General features: G+C 48.0%; 1 protein-coding gene across 6 annotated transcripts in view; it reads right to left on the reverse strand.

Moving 5' to 3' along the window:
• Positions 1-23065, reverse strand: part of LOC144767519 (outer dynein arm-docking complex subunit 1-like) — a 650935-nt gene that overhangs the window by 249811 nt on the left and 378059 nt on the right. Inside the window, exon 1 of one of the 6 annotated variants that reach the window (XM_078650941.1) lies at positions 9043-9136. The exons of 4 other annotated variants lie outside the window; for them this stretch is intronic. The gene's annotated coding sequence lies outside the window, so the exon portion shown is untranslated. Of the gene's footprint in view, positions 1-9042; positions 9137-23065 lie in introns of those variants that run through there. One more of the 6 variants, XM_078650942.1, reaches the window with a different exon arrangement.

The following is a 23065-nucleotide window of genomic DNA, read 5'->3' on the forward strand; positions in this document are numbered from 1 at the left end:
GCGGGGAGGTCAGTGGGCGACTGGTCAGCTTGAGTCAATGCTACGGACAGCTGCGTGTCAGCGTAAGACATAACTTGGATCCCAAAGTGGGCAACGATGTCCGCCAGAGGAGCCATATAAACGTTAAAAAGAGTTGGGCTCAGGGAGGAGCCCTGGGGGACTCCGCACTGCAAGGATAATGGATCTGAGGTGATATCGTCTTTAAACACCTGAAAGGACCTTCCTTTCAGGAAGGATTAAAGCCAAGAGCGAGCAAGGCCCGACACTCCTACATCCCTGAGAAGGTGAACCAGAATTGGATGGTTCACTGTGTCGAAGGCCGCACTTAGGTCAAGGAGGATGATAGCAGATGAGCCTCCTGAGTAAAGGATCTTTCTTGATTCTTCCACTACCGCTAACTGAGCGGTTTCAGTTCCTTAGCGAGGACAGAAGACGGTTTGTGATGGGTGGAGCAGGTCGTGTGACTCAAGGAACGCAGAAAGTGTACGATTGACATGTTTTTCTGTAATTTTGCTCACTCCAGGAAGGAGGGAGATAGGCCGGTATTTACCAAGGTCCTTAGGGTCGAGATGAGGTTTCTATATTAGTTCTTTGACCATGGTTCTTTTCCACTGAGAGGGACCATACCTGAGGTGATTGATCACACTGAGGATGGAGGGGGCGACAATGGATACTGCCGTTTTCAGAATGTTAAGTGGTGCGGGGTCGAGTGGCGACCCACTTTTGACAGAGGCTAGAATGGGTAAAAAAGATTCCAGAGTCAGGTGGTTCTCTAGGAGGGGAGCGTTCTCGGCTCGACTGAAGTCGGTGGTGTTGGTTATAAAAACATTATCTTTCACGGGAAGGAGTTTAAGGATGTTTTGCACTCTAAAGGAGAAGAATTGTGCAAGGTTGTTACACCGGCGTCCGTAGAGATCCAGGATCGTTGGTGGGTGAGGGACTTTTAATATCTTTTTAGCAATCCGGAAGATTTCCATGGGAGATTTGGCTGCAAGACAGATCTTTTCCTCGAAGTGTAAGGCTTGGGCTTTTTTAATTTCTGCCTTGTATGCACGTAGAGTTGCTCTAAATTCTAATTTCTTATTATGGGAGAAGTCTTTTCTCCAAAGCCTCCAACTTTTTACATTGCTGTTAAAGAAGGTGTAATTCAGGGGAAAACCATGCTGATTTGTTAGATCCAGCTTTTTTCCGGAGAAGAGGTTGCATGCATATTGTAACTTGTCATCTGAGTCCTACAGCTCGCACACAACACGCGTCATAAAACCCTAACCAACGCAGAAACAATAACCAACCGAAAAACAGAATATGCGCAACTGTGATAAAATTGTCTGCTCTTTTTAAAGGATCCGTCATTGGTGTGACGCTCTTGAAGGGTTGCCCTTAATTCAATCAAGAACTTAAACTGGCACACCTCAGAGGTGCCAGGGCCCAGGTAGCCTGAAGTACGACCAGCCACCGGGGCCGAGTCACACCGCACACGCAGGAGATAACAAGCATTGGCATAGCCAATATGTCTCACTTTTGGGACCTCGTGAGTATTTTGTTATGCAGCACAATGTCCTTGGTGCAACAACATTAACTGTTGCATGGTTAAACACTTATAAGGTCCAAACGGTGAGACCTATTGGATATGCTAATGCTTGTTATCAAAGGTCACAAGTCAGCGTGCTGAGAGAGCTGAGAGGGTGCAGGCTGGAGCAGGTATTTCAGGCATCCGGCTCAATCTTAGAGAGTGCAGCAGGCCCTGACAGTGGCCACTAGTCACAAGCTCTATGGAGAAAAAAAAACGAGTCCATAGGGCAGACTGCACACCTGGCAAAGGCACCAGCTTAAAATTCTGACTTAATGAATACTGGCCAAACAAAGATGGTAAATGTGGGCATGCATTGCTTGTTAGTGTAGCAAGTTCAGTAGCACCGGGGCCCGCATTATTATGAGAGTGAGAGAGGGACGTGGGACTGATCAGAGAAAATGGACAATCAAAAAGGATGGTAAAAGTAGGATACAAGTAGAGAGCATAAGAGGGCAGATATTAGGAAAACGGAAGGTAGGGACAAAAAGACAGATGGCTGAGTTTGGGAATATCCTGGCTTCTCTTGTGGCCCTGTCCACTAGAAGTGGTTATTTTCTTGCCAGGCTTGCAGAAGTTCTAGATTTGGTGGCCTAGTATGGGGTGAAGCTAGTCTTGAAGATGATGCATGCTTCGTGGGAGATCCGTGAATTGATTGAACATCTTCAGGCCTCTGATGAGACATGCTGCAGCATGTGGAGCCTAAAATCTACTTTCGAATAATTGCCATGTTAGCTTTTCATCATTATTAGTTAGCCCTCACGTTTTACACTCAAGCTAACCGCAGGCATAAGACTCCACTGCAGCACATGGTAGCATTCCCAGGCAAAATGCAGAAATCCACCGAACGGTGAATATATGAAATGTAGATTTTGCTCATAAAAGGGTATTATACACTTAGCACAAGAACATTTCTGTTACATGTGCAAAATGATCCTTCCTCTAGGCTCAAATATATTTGTCAATCAGTACCTAGCGACCTTAAAATGACAATCGGTCAATGAATATACACATTATTCAAAACATGTCTGTAATTTGATCACATAATTTCAGATGAACTCTACCAGCAGGGATTGACAGGATACCAGGGCTCTTCGACTGACCACAATGTGCTCCAAGATGGCAGCAGTTCAGGTGAATTTTGATATGCAGGTCTCCACAACAACCAGTAAAGTGTAGTGTTTTTGCCATAGTAGTAGTGTTTTGTTCTAGCGACAAACTACAGCTGTTATCGTCAAAGGCAAGACCTCATCAGCACTGATGGAGGACAGATGGGCAAACGCCCAGACTCCACTATATTGAGCGTGTGCCATGCTGCTGCCTTTGCAACACAATATAGATCTTGAATACTTTAAAATGCTCTGTCATTGCTACAGGGAACAGGAAACATACGGTTTATCGAGAAGAAATCTTAGATGATCATCATGTAACATGTTGAAACAATAAAGGTCCATCATATCTCTCCTCTCCCTACAGTGTAAGAACTTCATGCGAGTAGCAAGCACAAGGCTCAGATCGGCGTTGTAACGCTTCATGTGTATGGAGTCACCTTGAGGAAATACTCTTCTCAGCCACATTTTAATGTGAGTCCGTTCTTTCAATTTACTTAAGCCAATGAACAAACTTTCAGCTAAACGGCAATATGGAAGCCCAGATGGCCACCAAGATTATTGCAGCACATGTTGGATATTAGCCACGAATATCTGCCGAAGATGTTGTTTGAAGACACATATCTGAACTGTGATGGATCTCGCTACACAACATGCATTGACAGAATGCCTCCAATGAGGTTTCAGAGGAAGTTAAATAGGTTTTGAGTGCGTAAGATTAGGTTTTCAGCGCATAAGAGCTAACAAACACAGGGTCTCATGTCAACAGGTGCGAATAGTAACAAGGATATTACTGGACATTCAGCCATCATACAAATTTTCAAAAATAACTTTTCTGTGTGAAGTAGAATCACAACTCGTGTATTAATAAAGTCTGTAATATGCAATTGGGTAATGCATGGTTTCTTTATTGATACAATCCGTGATTTATGATAATAGGCTGTCTCATAACCGACAAAAAATTATTTATAAATGCCTACAGATATATAATAATAATAATAATTCTGAGCTTATACAGCGCCTGGTTACACTAACCAGTGTGTCCCGCGCTATTTCAGTGACCTCAACAACCCCCCCCCCATACAGCTCTCGACCTATTACAACTAACACCTTGGGAACAAGTATGTTTAAAGTTCCCTGCGAAAGATAGCCTCCGTAGGCCCCGAACGGAGTCTGAGAGGGAGAGTGTTCCAACTGCGGGCCGCCAAAAGTCGGAACGATTTGCCACCCATCCTGGCCCTACTGGTCTTCGGGATGCACATTAGGCCAGCACCCTGTGACCGCAGGAGCCGAGAGGGCTTGTACGGAGTGAGCAGGTTCCGCAGGAAGCTTGGACCATTCCCATGAGTGATCCGATGACTGATACAGAGGGTTTTAAACTGGATGCGCTCCCTGATCGGCAACCAGTGCAGCGTCTCCAAGGCCTTTTTGGAGGGAGATCTTCTAGGCAACATCAATACCAGGCGTACAGCAGCATTTTGAATATGTTGCAGTCGCTGGAGACATCTCGCATTGGCTCCCATGTATAGGGCATTCCCGTAGTCCAGCCTGGAAGTAACCAGGGCATGGACCAGGGCCCTCCTAGCTGACAACGGGAGCAGATCGAGCGTCTTCCTCAGACTGTGAAGAATGCCAAAGCAAGTTCCGGCCACACGTCTAGTATGATACTCGAAAGATAACTTCGAGTCGATCCAAATGCCGAGGTTCTTGACCTAATCTTTTGGTGCAGGTAGAGGGCCCAAAGACTGAGGCCACCATGCGGATGTCTAAACAGACGGAGACTTGCCTACAATTAGCACCTCCGTCTTGTCCCCATTTAATCTGAGACAGTTATTCGACATCCAGCCGGCCAGGTCCTGAAGACTAGACGCAAACCAGCTGGATGCCTGCTCAGCTGGCTGTGACAGAGCCACAACCAGCTGCGTGTCATCAGCGTATGTCACCACATCCACCCCATGTTTCTCGGTGATCAGTGCCACCGGTGCAACATAAAGGTTGAACAGGGTGGGGCTCAAACTAGAACCCTGCAGGACTCCCTGATTCAGGGCAATAGCCTTTGATCTATAAGGCCCCTGCTCAACACAAAAACACGTTCGTGGAGGAAGGATTTCAGCCATTGCCACGCCTTCCCAACGACTCCGCCCTTCCTCAAACAATGTAGTAGAGTGTGGTGTGCCACAGTGTCGAACGCGGCACTGAGATAAAGAAGAATCAGTGCCGCTGTCTGACCCTCATCTGCATGTTTCCGCTGCAACTCCGTGGAGAAGAGTAACGCCGACTCCGTAGAATGGAGGGCACGGAAACCTGCCTGAGTAGGATGTAGAAGTCGGTGAGTTTCAATGTGAGCCGAGAGTTGTTGATTAACCAATTTTTCCGCTATTTTAGAAAAATAGGGAAGGAGTGAGATAGGTCGTAGGTTGCTCAAATGGGTTTTAATAATCTGAGGTTTCTTCTTGATTGGAAGTACCACCGCTTGTTTCCAAACTGTCGGTACCCTACCGGAATCAAAGGACAGTGTGAGAAGGTGTCTGATGTATGGTGCTAGCGTATCCACGTTACCTCTTAGAATTTTGGCTGGGGCCGGATCCCTGGTAGAGCCAGATTTTACACCTCCAGCTACTTTGATCAATTGGTTCTCATCCGGGACCATAAAAGCACACAAACTGTCTATTTCCGGAGGTCCTTCCCCCAGTGGCTCTTCACCACCGGAATGAGCCCTAGCCGCAGTAGGAAAAGTAGAATAAATATCCTGCACCTTGTTGTTGAAAAAATCAGCTATCTGATTGCAGGATTGTGCTGAGGCCACCACTCGTTCTTCAATGGAAGCCAGTGAGGATAGTTCTTTATAAACTACAAAAAGTTCCTTAGCGGAGCAATCAGCCTTGTCAATCCGCTCAGTGTATTAAGCTGCGCGAGTTTTCCTTATCAAGACATGATACCCTCTAAGACTCAGTTTGTACGCCCTCTCATGGTCTGGCAAGTACCCCTGTCTCCAGGTTCTTTCCAGGCGCTTGCAAGCTGTCTTAGCCGTTTTTAGATCGTCATTAAACCACGCTGTGGATTTAGTACGCCACGTGGGTCCCCTGTTAGACCAAGGGGCAGTTTTGTCAAGGGCAAGCTGAATACGAAGGTCCAATGCTTCACAGGCCACATCAATGGCTAAGCCAAGTCCTTCCGGTGCCCCCCCCCCCCGCACCAAACTGGCCCTAAAATCTCCAGGGGAGAACCTAGCCCATTTCCTCTGCTTTTTAGAGGTGCCACCCCCTTTCTCTGGGTTAATTCCCAAAGAGCAACTAATTTGGAATGGCACCAGAAAATGATCAGTCCAGATCATTGGTTCAGGAGAATCAATTGAGTGTCCCAATTACAGAGTATGGGGTCTAGTATATGTCCAAGCCAATGTGTGGGTAGTTCAGATTTTAATGCTAGTTGCAACGTTAGCAACTCATTACGAACCTCTTCGGCCGGAATATTGGAGGCATCATCGAAATGCAAATTTAAATCTCCCAACAGAAGGAATTTCTCATAGCGCATAGCCGGGGACAATATGTTTTGTATAAGGCTAGTAGCAAACTGGCTACTACTTCCAGGAGCTCTGTACACCAGTAGGCCTTTAATTATATAGTTGTTAGAAACCGTTATAGAAAAAGTACCTTCTTCACTATCAGATACAGAAGTTGACTCCATGGTGCATTTAATATCGCCCTTATGAATAACCGCAATCCCTCCCCCCCTCCCGCAGGGTCTGTCTAACCTGCGTATTCCATAGCCCGGAGGGAGGGCTTCCAGCACTTCAGGGGCCGAATCTTCATCTAACCAAGTTTCTGTGATAAAAAGTATATCCAACTTCCTGTCTTAAGTAAGTCGTGTACTTCCATACTGTGTTTCCGGATATATAATCTCTCTCACTTACTGTTTTTGAAAGACATAAACATAACTTGCTGAATTTCCGACTGCACATTAAAGTAAAGTCCACATTTGTAAAGCGCACAATCACCCGTAAGGGTCTCTAGGCGCTGGGGGGCCGTCGGGAAGATTAAGCGAGCTATTGCCCAGAGTCACATGGTGCTGGGCTAACCTGCCGCCGGAGCCGGGGATCGAACCGTGGTCCCCAGATTCCAGCGTCAGTCGCCCTGGCCGCGGCGCCACACCTCTTCCACATTAACACATTAACCGTTTTGAAACAGCACATTTTGTGTCCACCTACACATTAAAGGCACTCGGATTAATACTGAGCAGGGGTCGAGTTAATATTAATAAATAGACCTGAAACATACTAGGCACTAGGTGACAACTAAGTGCTACCATTCAACTGCTAATATATCAAGTTGATGTCTTACAGGAGATGAAGGACCAGACATATAATTAACAAACAAGCACTCTGATGTGAAAACGTGGGTATTTTGCAGTTGGCTACCTACTTTACACCTAGCAAGAAAGCTGGGCCACAAAAGTAGCTCAGAATGCTAATGCGTCGAAAGCAGATACATCACTGAAGATCGCAGTTAGAAATTCCCGTGCTCCAATCACCATTTCATCTTTCTGCAGAGGATGACCTGAATTCCACTCAACTGGGCTTTCTGTACAGTGAGGTGATTTATTGAGCTGAGTGTGGCACAGACGGCTTATTAGTACTGTTGTTCACAGTCACAGAGCAAATCATTTATTTTTCGACCGTAAAAAATATAAATTATATTTTTTGTACTTCCTCTCAAGAAATACATCCTTTCGGGCAAGTTGAAATAGTACCAGAATGTGCATGCAATAAATGCACTGTCCTGTAGTGTACTAAATAAATGCAGTAAGTATTATTATTGTCATTATTATCTTACTAAAGTGGAGTGACACTACATTTAAATTTAGAAATGAATGACTTTTTATTTCTCGAAAAAAAAGGACATCTTGTGACTTTGAAGCTTGTGTGGATGTTGGCTGGCTTTAAGGAACTTTAAGGAACTTTACAGGAAAAATACAGATTACTGAATCTGCGTGCTTGAAGGTACAGACCACATCAAAGCCTTGAGGGCCCCGAGAAGTAAACTAACAGAGAGCCTAGGACACAAGGACAGGAGCTCTGCTCCCACCACCTGATTCAGACAAGAAGAGAAGGGCCAAGCGTGCCAACTGCTAACCAATGCATGAAATCACTTACCCCAGCCCCCTCACTAAAGGTCACAGCTAACTCCTATTAATTTAACCTACCACAAAAAAATTGGAGCAAAAGTGACATGCTTTCCTTAGAGCGCAAGATGAATCCCAATCACCAAAAAACTACTACTCCTGGGATCCAGAGCAGGAACCTACCCAGCAAAAAGTGCTACGACACCACGTATGGGGTAGTAAGCGGTATATAAATGCAATTACAATAGAAGCACAATGTATAACTCACACTAATGGTAATCTCATAACACTCGGTGGTTGGGCAGTTGATTGTAGTTCATACAGGCTGCATAACAATTCCCTTTTATTGCTTAACACTCTGACATTCACATAAGACAAAACTGCTAAGGGGCATGTTCAACGGCCAGTACTGTACCAGTCCACAGCAATAAACCACCCATCACAAACTAAAGAGGCATTGAATAACTGAAGATATCTGCCACCTGCCGCTGGCCAACAGAGGATTTACATTTTATCAACCACTGCAGGTCCCAATTAGCTACATGCTGTGACTGCTTCTGACATCTCACCATGGCAATCAGATATGGAATGATATTAACAAAGTCCATCCTAGCAGAGCCCTCCTTCTACCATTAACCCATGCCTTCTCCATTACTTTTTTCCAAATATCTCAGAATGGAGAACCTAGTGCAGAAACCAGCTAAGTGAACTAGAAACTTAACAAATGCCAAAAAGGGGCTTGCACAGATGTTCACAGCTGCCAACTTACTAATAATGTAAAGTGCACGCTTAGCTCTCACACTTATTCCGCCATCACACTGCTAAGCGCTGCGTCCCATTTCACCTTAACCGCCCCTTGATGGTCCTCACACAAAGCTTGGAGACAATTCCCACACAGGTTCAAAACAGAGGCAGCACACTTCCCACCAAACTCCCTACAGGGTATATATAGCATGCTTCCATGGTAGGCAAGCGCTTCAGCACCCCACAAAGGGTTACTAAGTGCTATATAAATATTAAAATATAATATTAACAATCACTGAAAAGAGAGCATTTAATAACGAGGCCGATGCCAGAGTGAAAAAGAATAGCGATGATGCAAACTGTATACTCTCTGGAGCTGGTCAACTTTTGGGAATATAGTATACACAAAATGAAAGAAAGATAAAATATCAATTGCCCATCGTAGTGCATCAACAAGTCTAATCACCGCCGAACGTTTTTTTTTTCTCTAAAGAATACCTTAATGTCAAAGTCTCTTCGTAACTTTCTCCTTATCTGGTTTTGCGCCCCCGACCAAACCACACGGTTGTCACTGCTGGCTGCTCAGTTGTTAGCAACAATCTCTAGGAAATGCAAAAGAGGGGGCGGTGTGCGTCTCCTCAATCATGACCCTGGCCAATCAACAAGCTCGTCCCAGGGACCTGCAGAAAACTGGAAGCTAAGGAGGAGCAGCAGCGGTAAAACTGGCTCTTCGCCAGTTGACGCGCTCATTATGGTTTCCAATAAAACAAAAGTAACAACATGTTGTTTTGATTTGTTCTATTTTTCTCTAAAGCAGCACGTGTTGCATTTAATATTCTGTACGTTATGGCTTGTCATAGCTTTCACTGAACCAGCAAAAGAAACATTGACAATGTCCCTTTTATTTAGTGCACTGCCAAGTCGGAATCTATTTTCATTTTTTAGGTCCCGCTCCCCCTTTAAATAGTGCTAACGAGACTCGAAGGTTACATAAGCCCCGGTTGCATTACACAAGGTCAGATTCATTTGTTTTGAGGAACAGGGAGATGGGACTTTCCGAAAATCGCAGGACATTGAGCCGATGTCGAGAGAGGCTTGCACCTGGTTTCCCAGTTCCAAAGCCGGCAGCTCTGGCTGTACGCCACATCCGGATTCGAATAATAGGACTAGTATGGTATTGTAGTTCTGTAGCACCCCATACACTTGACGAGCCGTGAAGCGTATTAGAAGACAGGTGGCACATAGTGAAGGAGTGTTTGGTTGTAAGGATGTTTACATTACAGGTGGCCCTATGAGAAGCATTTCTCGCAGAGGCCACCCCCAAAGGGGGCCTCGAGGGCCGGCACCATAACGAACACCGAGCCCCGGACGGAACCAACCGGTTTTGCGCCTAGACGTGCCCAGGAGCGGGGGAAATTCCCTTGCGCACCGCTGCCAAAAGCCTAGCTAATGCCGAATTGGGTCACCTTAGTGACAATGACTAATTGGGGTGGCTGGGTCCCATTCAGGGTTTTTTTCGTGCTCTGTCCAGGCTGGCTCATACATTGTTGTCCTAACGTCTCTGACTTCCTGCTGCACCCCGCCTTTGGGGTGTCATTGTCCGATTGAGGTGCGGGATGCTGACTTTTGATTCCTCCTGAAGAACTGATAGGTTCATGGCGCTGCTGTGAGAATAACTATTGGAACTAATGCTATTGTTTCTTCAAGGGCGTGTCACTTCCCCGAGTAAATGTTATTTGCATGACCATGGTCCGAACAGTGTTGTGGCTTGGCCACCCTGTCTCTGCGAAAGGGGTGCATGCCAAGTTTGGGTGGGTTGGGGTCTGTTCCTCAACCTAATTGGGGGCTTGGAGTGGGTGGTGGGTGGGTGGGTTGGGCTCTCCCATATGGAGTTGGAACCTCTTACATGAGGTTTGTTGTTATTTTTGTTTTATTTACTTGTTCGCACTAGTCTACATCATGTATCATATAATACACAGTTCATCGCAGCACCTCTCGCGGTCAGTGATACCGCGTCACACGGGCCTTAAGTCATTGATTCATCTTGCAACTCCATATGACAGACACCACATTTAGTACATGGACCATTAGAGGCCTGTGGAGAAGTGTGGCTCAATGGCTAGAGCGGCAGACCCTGATGCAGTGGTCTGGCCCGGGGACCAGGGTTCAATTCCCGCCTCGGCGGGTCTCGGGCTCAATTTCCTCGGACCTGATAATTCTCACCTCGGTGCCTATTCAAACCATGGATCCCCCGTTGCGACTCTGGGCAATAGCTTGCTTAATCTCCACAATGGCCCCAACAGCGCTGGGATGCCTAGCTTCACCTTGGGGGTGCCCAGGAGTGGGCATTTCACAGGGAAAAAACCAGGAAGGGTTCCACAGCGGTATGCGTATAGCGCCAAGACACTCATGAGTATAAGTGCGCTTTACAAGTACGAATCAATTCATTTCAATGATTACCGTAAGGCATGCCTCATGTATGAGCAGCTCTTCAGACATTAGGTCGATGTCCGTTTCCTCCAGGAAACGCACCTTCTTCCGAGCACTGCTCCTAGGTTATTATCGCAGCACTGGATTGACTCTTATTCCTCCTTCTATTCTAATTTTTCCCGAGGAGTCTACATTCTTTTCGCAGAGGCCTCCCTTAGCAAACCACCCAATCTCTCATCGATACCGCGGGAAGATATGTGATCCTCGCTGGCACTCTGTATAACCAATCACTGATCCTAGCAGCAATATATGGCCCCAACTCCGATGATCCTGACTTCTTTACATGCATCTGGCAGCTCATTTCCTTCCTGGGGCCCCACTCTCTTATCTGGGGAGGTGATTTTAATATAACTCCATTGCCGACGCTAGACCACTCCGGTTGTCACATCCACCACCTGCAAGCCATGTCCCTGCTCCATTCCATAGCATCTGACAACTCCTTGTTGGACGCATGGCGGCACGCGCATCCCGACAGCCGCGAGGGTACCTGTATCTCAGATTCGCAGGGCTCATGGTCTCCCCTTGATCTGTAGTTCACCACGCGTGACATATTCTCCTCGACCACTTTAGTAGATTAAATGGCCCGCACCCTCTCCGAACATGCCCCTGTACGTCTGCGCCTGCAATTTCCACTCCAACTGCGTCGTATATTCCCTTAGCGTCTGCCCCCAATGCCCTTCGTGACGCTGCTTTCTGTAAAGAAATTAGTGGTGCTATTACCACTTACTATGAACTCAACGTGGGTTTGGTGGAGTCTCCCTCCACTCTCTGGGAAGGTTTTAAGGCTGTCATCCGGGGAGAGTGTATTGCTAAGCAGTCTGGGATGTGCAGTTCTATTCGGGGTACCCTCAACCGTTTGGAAAACGAGATTAGGACGCTAGACTCTCAGCAGTCTTGAGACCCCAGCCCACCAAGCTCGCGCTGATCAGGACTAAGCTTTCTGAATTCCACGATGAGGCCGACAGGGAGATCGCATTTTTGGGTAGGGAGACCCACGCTCGACGCTATGGCAAGGGAGACCGGCCTGGTAAGACTCTTGCGAGCCTCTTCAAACAACAACACACTCCCTCCTATATTACGGCGCTTACTGATGAATGCGCAGGTAGAACTACCTCTCCTACCAAAATCATTGCCAGAATCTCTGCTTTTTACTCCCAGCTGTACTCCGCTGGAGAGGCGCCTTCCCCGGAGGTTTTGGATCAATAATTTGACACCATTGAGCTCCTCTGGCTTAGTAACGGTCACTGGAACTATCTCAATGAGCCATTCACTCAGGAAGAAATTTCTACTGTGATCGCGGGTGATATGGCTCCTGGGTCCGACGGTCTCACTCCTGCAGTCTATAAGCAATACGCATCTCTCCTCGCTGCCATGTACAACGACTCCCTGGAATGAGGTAGCTTTCCTCCTACTTTACGGGAGGCCCTGCTCACTCTTCTCTCAAAGCTTGATAAACCCCGAAATTTCTATATCTCTTTTTAAACATCCCTATCCCTCTCCTTTCACACTTTTTCCGCCAGCTCCGCTTCAACATTAACACTCTAATATGGGCTGGGTACCAACCCAGGGTTGCTTATGATAAACTTACTCTGCCCCTGGTCCGTGGTGTCTTGGACTCTCCAGATTTCAAGCTTTATGCGCTGTGTACCCAAGCTAGCTTCCTCCACTTCACGCTGCACCTCACACCATTTCAACCCCATGCTGCGGTTAAAGCTGATCTTGCTGCCCCATGGCCACTTCAACAGCACTACTCCTTCTACCCAAGCCCCCCGAGGTGAGATTGACACGGTTGAATGCCTGCCCTGGGACGGGCTGCGCAAATACACCGGTGCTACCATATTGCATGCCCCTTCCCCGAGACTCGCTGATAACCCTACGCTTCCCCCACTGCAGACAACGGGCATGGCCTGACGCGCTGCTCTTCTGGACCTCAGCACTACAGCAGACATCTACCCCGACAATACTTTCTTCTCCCTCCCGGATGGCGCGACTCCTCTTGATAAGTTGTTATATTATCAAATTAGGGCAACATGTAGGGAAGCCAACCCCGTGTTTCCACAGGCCCCTCAAGTTAACGCTGCCCTTGAGTTTGTTCACTCATCCAGCTCCCCGCAGAAGCTGGTCACTAGATTATACGCCCTCAACTTGGCCGCCTCCCCCATCAACACCGAGCACACCCGCACTGTGTGGTGTGAGGACGCTGGTGTAGACCTTTCTCCAGAGCTGTTATCGCCTCTCTCCCAATTTCCACCTGAGGCCTATCCATTTTAAGTATCTGCATAGGCTTTACAGCACCCCTAAGATGGGCTTAATTGACAACGCCAGATGTATGTGCTGCACGGCTCCAGGTGGAGACTTCGAGGACCTGCCTTGGGTGTGCCCCAGGGTGGTGCTGTTCTGGCAGGGGGTGTGCACCGCCATTAACTACATTACACTTGAGCGTATCACCCCGGACCCATTGCTGTGCCTCCTGAGTTACGTTAAGCATGTGTCCGATGCCAACCGCAAGCTGGTTGCGATGCTGTTGGTGCTTGCTAAGCTAAGGGTGGCCATGCACTGGGGTCGTAAATAGCTCATACGATTAAAAATTAGGTGGACGACGCAGCCCACTGCCAGACACTCCTTGGTGGGTTTTGGAATCTAATGCCTGCACCCAGTAGACCCCTGACATTAGGGCCCCCCTCGTTTCCAATCTCCAGCGCTTGGCTGACCCTGACGACCAGGTGCCAACTTTGCCCATTGCAGACACGCAAACTGCCCAGATTGAGAATGCTGATCCCATTTCTCCTCCGGGGCCGGACTGATTGTGCCTTTTCTGCTGTGCCTTGATTATTATTCAATAAAGATGGGCGATCTCTGCATATATCCCTGCCTTCATCTCAATGTGACATGTAACTGTATAGAACTGTAGAAACTGCACTATTTCTGCTGTGCTGCTGCTCTGTAATGTGCCTTGTGTTTCATAATTTAATAAAGATTTTTTGAAAAATATTTTGGGGGATTACCCCTTACATCCTGTGGACCACCAGTCCACCCATTTACTCACGCCCCTTGAGGGGGCGGCGCATATCCAGGCAAGCCCCCGGATGTTCAGGTTTACATCCACCCAAAGGACTAACAGGGTGCCATTGTTCCTCCAGGGTCCTGCCGTAAGGACTCCCAGGGGCTATTTGGCATTTGCACCCTTCTTCTGGTCTTGAAAAAGGTACCACAATGTACCATTCAGCCTCTGGATTGCCCTGTAACTTCGCCACAGCTCTGGATGGGGCACCCGTCATACCCAGGGCGCCTACCAAGGCAGGCATTTTTACTAGCACCCTGCTGATTCTAGGGCATCGCCCAGGTCCAACAGAAACAGGTCCATGCCCATTATAGACAATTGGTCACCCCTCCACATCAAAACATCCTGTGGTGGCGGCGTGCAAGAGCTGAGTCTGATAAATCCAGAAATCCCTCTGTTCCATGAATTTTGAGCATGGCGCGGTTTACCCTCCTGCGAGAAATTTAAACGGCCTCTCCAGACTCGACAACTCCTATTTACCTCTGACCTGGTTAACAGTCCTTCTGGTAGGACAGTTCACTTTTCCCTCTGCAGGTGTTTTCAGACCCTATCGGGAAAAACTTGCAATGTAGCACTAAAGAGACCATGCCTAATTCACCAAGCCCTACTGATTTCAGATGATTTGAATTAGAGTTGACCCAAGCCCTCATGCTTGGTGGGCTTGCGTATGGCTTATTTACCCTTCCGTAGGTAAATTTGATGGCCTACAGTTAACTTGGGAACCGCTATCTCTGTCTTAAACACAGCTTTATTTACCCCCAAGGGCATGCTCACTGGTCACCCGGGGTTGTGGCAACTGCTCTCTACTTTAACCATTTTTTAGGAAGACATCCCTATGGTGCCCTCGGCGCCAAAAAGGGCCTTCTTGTTAGGAGTGGTCGCGTCATGTGTATACCCATTACTGCCCAGTCCCTGGTCCAAGTCTCTGCCGGTGAACATGATGGAGTTCCCTCCAAGGCCTTCAGTATAATTGTTAACAGTTATTAATTGTGGCTGCACAATACCCTTCTCTCTACCCGCTGGCCTCCGTTGTATGCGAGTACAACGGTGGCCAGAGATATTACCATAGAAATTAAACTATTACTCTCCTCCTAATCAGGCTTCTGCGTGGTATGCTCCCTGTGTTCACTGTGTACCGTTATGTGCAGTTCCATATGAGGGGGTTGACAAAGCCCTTGGTTATCACCCCTTGCTTGGAAAGTTCACATTTGGAGGTTCCATGATGACCATGTGCAGCACCAAGAGAAGTACGGACCCCCTGGGGAGGAACATCATAAGGGGACAGGGACCCACAACCCTGCACACACGGGGGAGTCTTGTGACAGATGCCATGACGCCCTGCTGGAGTCTCCACCCGAATAGTTGACCACAACCCTGCACACAATTTTATAGGCTCTATGCAAGGTTGCACCTAGTTTTCTCAGAACTCACACTGTACACGTTAGCACATGATGCTACACAAGATTACACTTAGTTTGCTCAGAAGTCGTGGTGCACACATATTTACACCTGGTGCTCCAGCACACTTCAGCCTTGAAGCCTAAGCCCTTGTTTTACCCCCGTACTTGATTATTCCCAAACTTTAGGGGTTCACACTGATAACTGTATACTGCACCAGCAGTGGAAGTTTACCTGCTCCTTCCAAGTTTTTTGGGGGGAGGGGGAATAATGGACATGCCAAGTATTCTTAATATATTGTAGCCTTTGTATGCTTGTATCGCTTGAATGTGCTTTTTATAGAATTTGAAAAGGCATTTCATACAGTTGACTGGGGCCACCTCCGACTAGTACTGACATGGGCCGGGCTGGGCCCAAATTTTGTATAATAGTCCAGGCCCTGTATTCCAATCCATCTGCGAGAGTTCATATTAATGGAGTCCTTTCCAACGTTTTCTCTATCGGCAGAGGGACTACGCAGGGTTGTCCCTTGTCTCCACTCCTATTCTCACTCAAAATTGAGCCATTGGCATAGCTCATCTGAGTAGATGCACTGACACATAAGTGGAGATGGAGCGACAGCCATGAAGACCACATAGCACTATACGCGGATGATGTCCTGCTCTACTTAGTAAACCCTGCAACGAGTGGACCCCGCTTTCTCCACCTCCTGCACTGCTTACAGGAGGCATCAGGCCTTGAGGTCAATCCCGCTAAATCAATCCTGATGCCGTATGACCCATCCCAGGAGTGCTTCGACTGACAAGATAATAAACCCATCCTTCATCTTAACTTCAAGTATCTGGGTTGCTCTACATCCCTAGCTTACTTGGTCTCTCATTTTGAAACCCCCTAATGCAGAAAACCAAAGCTGACCTTGTTAAGTGGCAATCTATTCCGTTAAATGTCATGGGCTGTATCACCCTTTATAAAATAATGATCCTGCCTCGATTTCTTTACACTTTTCAAAATGTGCCACTGCTGATACAGCAGAAGTGTTTTTGAACACTGGATGGAGTAGCGATCTCCTTTCTTTGGTATGGTTCCAGGGTCCATCTTGTGCTTGCACATTGCCAACGGGGCCCCTATGATGGTTCCCCTAAATATCATCCATGCAGTATTGCTCTCCCATCCCTGATTCTACACCCACATTGACCAGGGTGGCCCTACAAGCTTAGCGAGCTGCCTTATGACATACTCAATGCGATGCCACACTCATGCGGCAAACACCTTGCTGGCATGGTATCTGGCTGCTAAAAATGGTGTCCCTACAGGGTTTTGGAAGATGGAACCTTATTGGGATCTCGCAACTGGTGTATGTATGGTCAGGCACACATATGCGCTCCTACCAGGTACTCCAAGCTACATAGGCATTTTCCCATTCACAGTTTTACAAATGTTTTCAATTAAGACACGCTCTACACTCACATCTGTCGCAGATTGATTCACTTCTTGAGTTCAATCTGCCGGAGGCTAAACTTTTGATGGGCCACTTAGGCAAGGGTGGAATCTCCAAAATATATTGTACACTGATTGTTAATACTCCGGGCACCCTGGATCTTCTCAGAGCCCGATAAGACAGTTGGGTGAGACCTCTTGAGGATGATGAATGTCACGACACGCTAATGACGCTAAGGGTGAATAAGACTTCCTCCATATTATAAATGATTAAAACTTACTATGTTTATACTGCCTCTCTCTCACTAGTTGGCTTCATCGAGCAGGACGGCTTCTCGAACCGACATCTTTTCGTTGTGGTAAAACTTAGGTTGATTTTTATCACGTAGTTCTGCTATGCTCAACAATTCAAAAGTTTTGGACTACGTTGGTGGGGGAGTTGTCTGAGGTGCTTGGTTGGTATGTCCCCCTCTCCCCTCTGATGCTTCTGTTGGGTGTTCTTGAGGTTTCCTGGGGAGCGAGGGCTGACCAATCGTTTTGGGAGACAACCCTTATGATTGCCAAACGAGACATTGCCGCCCAATATAGGTCTCCTTCCCCTCCCAATCTTTCCCAGTGGCACCGGGGAGTGGACTGGTATGCACAACAGGACAAACTGGTCTATGAAGCCAGGTGCTATCCCCATAAACACAGCCGAGTGTGGGGGAAATGGCTAGGCCAGTAAATCTATGTTTCTGACTGCGAGTATGTCCGAATGAGGTCGCACACTGCTTGTCCCATCAGTGTGTGACCCCGGAGCATGATGGTCGATGTAGTCGGTATCAGCGGGTGCGCTTCTACCCGAGTGTTGAGTCTTGAGGGTGTTCACTCGCTCATCAGCAGGGATTAGGCGTGTGCACGGGGTTGCTGCGTGGGCTGCCGAAAATATTCAAAGGTCCAGATACCTCTTAAGGCGCGCAGGTGCGTTATCTCGAGGTCTACATCGACCATCATGCTCCGGGGTCACACGCTGATGGGACGAGCAGTGTGCGACCTCATTCGGACATTCTGACTGCGAGTAGTAGGAATGCTGCTGTCACTGCTTTGCGATAATGTATTGTTTCAACCAAATGGCAATGCCTTGAGAAGGTGCCAAGCATATCCTTTTGATGAACTAAGTGTGTGTTACAATGTTCTTAATGCTTTCTGCTTAACATTCATTAAACATACGTTTGTAAACAAAAAAAGACCTGGCTCCCAAATAAACCATTAGGAAGTCCCTATCACTCCTAAGTATTGACTCTACTAGTAGCAATTCATGTATTCAAAATATCAAGAACTATAAAGCTTTCTCTGGGAATGCTCACAGAATCTGGACCACCAACATCCTGCTATTAGAATGAGCCCCTCTCCTGAGAAACTTCAGAGACATCTTAAAAGTCCAACTCTTCCAACAACATCTGCCATTCAACTGAGGCCACCATCCTCGAAAAATGGCACTTGAACTACTAGATGAACATGAAGAAACTGGTAGTTCAGGACAAATTGTTATATTACAGGCCTTAAACCATGGTTGGTGAACTATATACTTTATCCCCACTGTATGTAAAGCATAAGACACTACACTAACAGCATGTTTCATGTTTTTGGATTCCTCAAGAAGGGACATCACTGAATTTACCTGCATTTATCTGTACAGGAAGTGACATCACTTTTTCCCGAAAAAACTATCTTTAAAAGAAAATATCAGTAAAGTGAACTTCATTCTTAATCATCCATCTCCCCTGAAAAGGACTTTGCAGCATTTCTCAACATCCATCTGCACAAGAAGTAACGTCACTGGATTCCCAATAAAACCATCATTAGAAGAAGCAAGACAAGTGGACTTCATTCTCTATCATGCATCCTCATGGGAAGTGACATCACTGATTTCCGCTAAACCATCTTCAAAAGAAAAATACAGGAAAGCAGACTTAATTTCCCATCATCATCATCTCCACAGGAAGTGGCATCACTGTATTTCGCAGCATTCATCTGTACAGGAAGTGACATAAATGCATGCCTTCTTCCCATTGTAATAAACTATTCAGAGTGTGCAACAGCTAGAGCATCTACAGTAAAGTGTGAAAACATTACCTGGTTAGGCCAGAACACCTGTTCGGCTGAAAAAAACAATTTAAGATATATTCAAGTGCCTCTTGCAGCACTCCCTACTGCCAATCTCCACAATCACACAAAGACATAGAAAACACAGGATCCTTACAACACCTACACCCACCTTCCAACACATACCGCTACAACATACCCTCCAAATAGTGAACACAATTCCAGATCATACTCCTTAGCACCCGTTCTGCCATATTCCCCACACCAGACATCACAGAACTCATTACCAATTACAATTGTAATTCCCTCTTCATCACTAAAACATGGTTCCTCCCACATCCTTGCATCTTAGAAGGCCTTCTTGCCACAGGCACACCTTTCATTTTATGTTATGTCCGAATGAGGTCGCACACTGCTCGTCCCATCAGCGTGTGACCCCGGAGTATGATGGTCGATTTAGTCGGTATCAGCGGGTGCGCTTCTACCAGAGTGTTGAGTCTTGAGGGTGTTCACTTGTGTGCTTGCCATCCCTGGACACGTGTTTCGCGTTCATTAACGCTCATCAGCAGGGATTAGGCGTGTGCACGGGGTTGCTGCGTGGGCTGCCGAAAATATTCGTAGGTCCAGATACCTCTTAAGGCGCGCAGGTGCGTTATCTCGAGGTTGTCACCTCCACCGGCTCAAGGGAGCCTGTATAAATAGTTTGTCCGAATGAGGTCGCACACTGCTCGTCCCATCAGCGTGTGACCCCGGAGTATGATGGTTGATGTAGTCGGTATCAGCGGGTGCGCTTCTACCAGAGTGTTGAGTCTTGAGGGTGTTCACTTGTGTGCTTGCCATCCCTGGACACGTGCTTCGCGTTCATTAACGCTCATCAGCAGGGATTAGGCGTGTGCACGGGGTTGCTGCGTGGGCTGCCGAAAATATTCGTAGGTCCAGATACCTCTTAAGGCGCGCAGGTGCGTTATCTCGAGGTCGACACCTCCACCGGTTCAAGGGAGCCTGTATAAATAGTATGTCCGAATGAGGTCGCACACTGCTCGTCCCATCAGCGTGTGACCCCGGAGTATGATGGTCAATGTAGTCGGTATCAGCGGGTGCGCTTCTACCAGAGTGAGTCTTGAGGGTGTTCACTTGTGTGCTTGCCATCCCTGGACACGTGTTTCGCGTTCATTAGCGCTCATCAGCAGGGATTAGGCGTGTGCACGGGGTTGCTGCGTGGGCTGCCGAAAATATTCGTAGGTCCAGATACCTCTTAAGGCGCGCAGGTGCGTTATCTCGAGGTCGTCACCTCCACCAGCTCAAGGGAGCCTGTATAAATAGTATGTCCGAATGAGGTCGCACACTGCTCGTCCCATCAGCGTGTGACCCCGGAGTATGATGGTCGATGTAGTCGGTATCAGCGGGTGCGCTTCTACCAGAGTGTTGAGTCTTGAGGGTGTTCACTTGTGTGCTTGGCAGCAAATCAAAATGGAGAGAGAGAGGACTAGGTAAGCTAGTCCGGATCCCCTGGTTATATGTAGGAATATCAATAAAGGACTAGCTTAGTTGTGTTAACGAGACTCAGAAAGTACGTCTGTAGGCAAACCATTTGGTTTGGTCATGAAGCCCTCACCCACCAACCTAGTTGGTGGCATGCTTCATCATCGGGCCCACCACAGTGACACCGAATGTGTCCCGGGTGTGCTGCGACTCCAGATTACTGAGGATCTGGTATGCTTGCTGAGTGTGCAGTGAATAGTGGGTATGAACGTGATGTTTAAAAGCTATGCAGGTGGTCCCAGTTCCCGAGGGTATAAGGAAATTTTTTTAATGTCTGGGCCCCTGCTAGCAGATAAAAAGGCTTGCGGACGATGTGGAGTGTATTATGAGCTCCTACGTCCTGTGTGGACTTGTGTGCTTGCCATCCCTGGACACGTGTTTCGCGTTCATTAACGCTCATCAGCAGGGATTAGGCGTGTGCACGGGGTTGCTGCGTGGGCTGCCGAAAATATTCGTAGGTCCAGATACCTCTTAAGGCGCGCAGGTGCGTTATCTCGAGGTCGTCACCTCCACCGGCTCAAGGGAGCCTGTATAAATAGTAAACAGCACAACCTCAACATCATCTCCTACGCCGACGACACACAGCTGATCCTCTCCCTCACCAGAGACCCCGACACCGCCAGAACTAGCCTACGCGAAGGGATGAAAGACGTCACCGAATGGATGAAGAACAGCCGCCTGAAACTGAACTCAGACAAGACGGAAGTCCTCATCCTGGGTCCATCGCCCTCCGCCTGGGACGACTCCTGGTGGCCCCCCCGTGTTGAGTCTTGAGGGTGTTCACTTGTGTGCTTGCCATCCCTGGACACGTGGACTTTCTTTTATATTCAAGCTCCCTTGAGCTGGTGGGGCTGACGAGCCCGGGTTACCCACCTGCGTGCCACGAGTGGTACCGGACCTGAGGATATTTTTTGGCAGCCTTCGCAGCACCCCTACTTATATGCCTATTCCCTGCTGACGAGAGGTAACAACCTCGAAACACGTGTCCAGGGATGGCCAATGCGACAGTGATTTTTTGCTCAAGACCCTGGCAGAGGCGCACCCGCTGATGCTTACCTCATGGACCACAATGCTTTGGGGCAACACTCTGATAGGACAAGCAGTGTGCGACCAATTGGACTTTCTTTTATATTCAAGCTCCCTTGAGCTGGTGGGGCTGACGAGCCCGGGTTCCGCACCTGTGTGCCACGAGTGGTACCGGACCTGAGGATATTTTTTGGCAGCCTACGCAGCACCCCTACTTATATGCCTATTCCCTGCTGACGAGAGGTAACAACCTCGAAACACGTGTCCAGGGATGGCCAACACAACAGTGATTTTTTTGCTCAAGACCCTGGCAGAGGCGCACCCGCTGATGCTTACCTCATGGACCACAATGCTTTGGGGCAACACGCTGATAGGACAAGCAGTGTGCGACCAATTGGACTTTCTTTTATATTCAAGCTCCCTTGAGCTGGTGGGGCTGACGAGCCCGGGTTACGCACCTGCGTGCCACGAGTGGTACCGGACCTGAGGATATTTTTTGGCAGCCTACGCAGCACCCCTACTTATATGCCTATTCCCTGCTGACGAGAGGTAACAGCCTCGAAATACGTGTCCAGGGATGGCCAACGCGACAGTGATTTTTTGCTCAAGACCCTGGCAGAGGCGCACCCGCTGATGCTTACCTCATGGACCACAATGCTTTGGGGCAATACGCTGATAGGACAAGCAGTGTGCGACCAATTGGACTTTCTTTTATATTCAAGCTCCCTTGAGCTGGTGGGGCTGACGAGCCCGGGTTCCGCACCTGTGTGCCACGAGTGGTACCGGACCTGAGGATATTTTTTGGCAGCCTTCGCAGCACCCCTACTTATATGCCTATTCCCTGCTGACGAGAGGTAACAACCTCGAAACACGTGTCTAGGGATGGCCAACGCGACAGTGATTTTTTGCTCAAGACCCTGGCAGAGGCGCACCCGCTGATGCTTACCTCATGGACCACAATGCTTTGGGGCAACACGCTGATAGGACGAGCAGTGTGCGACCAATTGGACTTTCTTTTATATTCAAGCTCCCTTGAGCTGGTGGTGGCTGACGAGCCCAGGTTCCGCACCTGCGTGCCACGAGTGGTACCGGACCTGAGGATATTTTTTGGCAACCTACGCAGCACCCCTACTTATATGCCTATTCCCTGCTGACGAGAGGTAACAACCTCGAAACACGTGTCCAGGGATGGCCAACGCAACAGTGATTTTTTTGTTCAAGACCCTGGCAGAGGCGCACCCGCTGATGCTTACCTCATGGACCACAATGCTTTGGGGCAACACGCTGATAGGACAAGCAGTGTGCGACCAATTGTACTTTCTTTTATATTCAAGCTTCCTTGAGCTGGTGGGGCTGACGAGCCCGGGATACGCACCTGCGTGCCACAAGTGGTACCGGACCTGAGGATATTTTTTGGCAGCCTACGCAGCACCCCTACTTATATGCCTATTCCCTGCTGACGAGAGGTAACAGCCTCGAAAC

Source organism: Lissotriton helveticus, chromosome 7 (assembly GCF_964261635.1).
Source record: "Lissotriton helveticus chromosome 7, aLisHel1.1, whole genome shotgun sequence".
In the NCBI taxonomy this organism is placed as follows: domain Eukaryota; kingdom Metazoa; phylum Chordata; class Amphibia; order Caudata; family Salamandridae; genus Lissotriton; species Lissotriton helveticus.